The sequence below is a fragment of the Tenebrio molitor genome, chromosome 1, assembly GCF_963966145.1.
Source record: "Tenebrio molitor chromosome 1, icTenMoli1.1, whole genome shotgun sequence".
In the NCBI taxonomy this organism is placed as follows: Eukaryota; Metazoa; Arthropoda; class Insecta; order Coleoptera; family Tenebrionidae; genus Tenebrio; species Tenebrio molitor.
This window is the reverse complement of record NC_091046.1, coordinates 19,327,416-19,331,135: the sequence shown is the minus strand read 5'-3', so window position 1 is coordinate 19,331,135 and position 3,720 is coordinate 19,327,416. Positions and strand designations below refer to the sequence as shown.

Sequence of the window (3,720 nt, the reverse complement as noted above, 5' to 3'; positions counted from 1 at the left end):
TGTGGAGCGGAATGGCGCTTCCTTCTAAAGATATAGTACCTTAATAACAAGTCGTGCCAATCGCTCAAAACTCTGCGACCGGAAAAAAGACAAAATATCAGTAGATGTCACCACCTCGCGTGTTATGGCATAGACAAAATAAGAACATATAGAACGCAAACTCCCTATACATTTTTTGGGCACAAAGCGTTTACCGCCATCTCTTATCCTGGTGAGGGTGCAAAATCACAGCCTACTGGATGAGTTTACCTTTCCTTTGATTTTTTTTTATCATCGCAAATTTTCACAACAAATTAAAACGCCAGCAATACTTTCGATATTTTATTTTCAACCGTTTTTGATACAGTTCTGCTTCATTTTTATAAATATTATTCCTAAATGTTACCGTTCTCGTATCCTACCACTTAAAATTAAATTTTACCCCTTAATGTAAATGTGGTTAAATGAATTACGAGTATTTTACCAATAATTTCATCTTCAATTTTATTTTTAAGTGAACGAAAAATTAACATTAGGTACTGTTACGTTATAAATTACGCTCCCGAAACTGGGCAACCCTGTTACCGGTTACAAATCCGGAATGTTCAGGGGTATAACGAACAAGTCGTGGCTTCGACTCGGTTTACAATGCGACCACGAGAAACGCCGACTGAAGCTAAAAAATTGGTGAAAACAGCCCGGAGTACGGGAAATTATACACAATCTTCCAACTAATCGTTTATTCAGATTTCAACAATGAAAATAATGATATAAATGAAAAAGAAAACAACGAAGCCTGACTAGCCTTATGGCGTGTACAAAATTGAATAACCCTAACTCCTCGGAGGGTCCTCCGGGTCCCAGATATTCAACGAACGAGTACCGGCGAAACAGTAAAAAAAATTCCCTTCTTTAGCGAAGGAGGAAGGCCGACTGGTCCTACGTAACGTCGCTATTCGGCTACGCCGCCCGCATAAGCGGGGAGGTCCTCCAAGTCTTCCTTCGCTCCAAAAAAAAATTGAAGTTAAGATGTTTTTCTCCGGTACGGACCGGTGAAGAACCACGCGCAAAAAAAATGTTCGGTGAGCGCGATACACAATTCCTGGCGAGGTCACTCACGGATTGATAATCGTTCGTGAATATAAAAACCCGACGGACTTGATAAGGAAATTTTTTCTTAAGTTAGTACGATTAATGAAATGTCGCGCCTTATGACAAAACTGCAACTTTAACAGTGGAACAAATTATAAATCCTAAACGCGATATACAAATTAAAGGAATTTGATAGAACTTTTCATCCGTCGAAATAATGAGTGACAATGGAAATTTGACTATAGTTAAATACAAACGCTCAATTAGTTCGACGGAGTGACAAAATAACACCCGAAACTTTGGGAAGCCACGGCCTGTGGAAAATGGGGTGTCACCACTGCTCCTGACTTGCTGGAGGGTAGATCCGGCACCTTCCGGTGAGTCCGGGGACGACCTGGACTGACAGGACCCGACGAGATCCTGATCCGCAAAAGCGTTCGGTCTGGAACCTTCCGTAGTGAAGTCCGTGATCCGCTTGGCGATGTGGGCGGTGGTACTTAGACGAATCGTCTCCAACGGCCCTCGTGAACTCCACTACGTCGTCTCGTCGGCCCTGCAAATTCACTCGATCACTGTCCCCTTGACTCTCCCCAGGCACTCACAACACTCCCGGCAAAAGGTCGTGAAAAATCCCCCGTTCTGTCTCTGGTTCCCCCGATTTATAGCTTCCACCCCCTCTGTGCGCAGATTTTTCGGCGGAAGTCCGAGTACGTTTCCGTCGCGATGGATTCTAGAACATTCTAGAAAAATCGCGAAGATTTACCATCGCGCGGCGATTTAAATCGTAACAGTACTTATGTTTGAATTACCGTTAAAATTTTGCTTTTAATATTATCGGCCGAAATTATGTTACTGAATATAATTTTGAAAATATCATGAATCTTATTATCATTTTTTACAAACTCTAAAAAACTCACACTTGCCACTTTCTGCTAAATTTTAGTATACATCCAAAAATCCTTCCAATGTTTTCATTCAATTTTTTTTATGGAAGGAAGTACTGTTTTTTTAATTCAAAAATTTTTCCAAAGTAGGTACATATTGCGTAAGTGTAGGACTGCTTCCTGCCAACATTTTGTGTGCCCCGGATTTTTGTAAACTCCACAAGCAAGAGGTTTCTCGCAACGTGGGCGAAATGTCCCTCCCTCCAGATTATTATCAAAGAGTTTGTCAAAAAAGTTATTGTTTTTGCAGTTCCCAAGTCTTCATCATTTAGGTTTGTTCTACCTATTAGTTAAAATATATATTAGATTATTAACAACAATTGTCATTAGAAATTACCACAGTTAACTAATAGCGTGATAGTTGAATTAATCATGATTATGACGATTCAAAACTTGAGTTGCATAGGACATTTTTTGGATCTTATCTGCATGTCCGTAATTTTGTGGAGGGCTCTTAATTCGCCCCACGCTGAATCATAAAGATAAACCTTCACTATATAGTCCAATTTCACACTTAAAATTTCTTCGTTTACTTTCCAAACCAAATCTTTTGTTATCCTATAATTTCTAATTCCTTTAATAAGATGAGGTGTATCAAATAATGGTGTAATCTCTTGGTTGAAGTATTATTTTTCTTTTAATTTGTTGATTGTTTTCTATACAAATTTTGCTTGATTCTCTCAACAACAAATTTAGCAATTTTAGCAGCGGTACTACATTATATGTGAACGTGAGACAGCCTCATTTTGAATTACAAGATAGTGACATAAAGATTGACACTGCTTTGACTGATTTTTAGATTATTGAGATTAATTTGATTTTAAAGTTTTGACTTTTTAAAACATTTGCGCCCTCTTGCGGTGTGGTGAGGGTGCGCTAAACAATTTTCCAAAAATGTATTAGGGACTTTTCATTCTATAGTATTTTATTTTCTCTATGTGTTATGGGAAACTGTAATAGTATTACAGAAATTACCACGACCTGCTGTATTATAACCACTGACCTCTATAACATGGACTGCGTGTGCAGTGGTCCCTGCCACAGTAAAAGTGAAGCTACAAAGTCGGCCATCTTTGTAGTCTCACATTGGAAACTTTTAGTTTTACACCAAAATACTGTTGGCAGCAGATTTAGTGACATCATTCTGTCACTCGTTCTGTTGAGTTCCCTGATTTCTTATTTGTGATTTTATTCGTGATTTCTGTAAGTTTGGTCACAAAAACATGGTTGAGTTATATTTAAATCGTCTCCATCAACGAGCACGATCACATCTGTCAACGTCAAATGTCAGTGAAAAGCAGGACAGGATTCAGTTAACTAGGGACAAAAAGAAAGTTACTAAAAATTGAGACTAGCAATATGGCCGACTTTCTGCTTCAGTTTTGAAACATAGCATCCTCGGTCCATGTTATAGAGGTCAGTGATTATAACCGGCCTGTTCAAAAGTGTAATTTGAGTGATCCCCGCAGAGCGCTAGTGTACGGGCGCTTTTTGGGGATATTATTCATCTTAAGTTTTTGTCACCCAGAGTTTTTCTCGTTCAAATCACATTCGAATTTAAAATCAAAAACACAAAAATACGATTATATTCAGTATTGTTTTAGAAAGAAAATATGAACTTACTGTGCTCAATCTTAACTCTAAAATCATGTCTAAACCTATTTTTCCACATTTTTATTCTTCAGAAGCGCCCGTACTGTGGCGC

General features: G+C 38.5%; 1 long non-coding RNA gene across 1 annotated transcript; it reads right to left on the bottom strand.

Moving 5' to 3' along the window:
- Window positions 1-308: 308 nt before the first annotated feature.
- On the bottom strand, window positions 309-2,889 carry LOC138141153 (uncharacterized). The gene is made up of 2 exons (XR_011163023.1): window positions 2,353-2,889; window positions 309-2,298 (listed from the first exon to the last, which is right to left on the bottom strand). It is a non-coding gene; the product is annotated as an uncharacterized lncRNA (long non-coding RNA).
- Window positions 2,890-3,720: the final 831 nt, after the last annotated feature.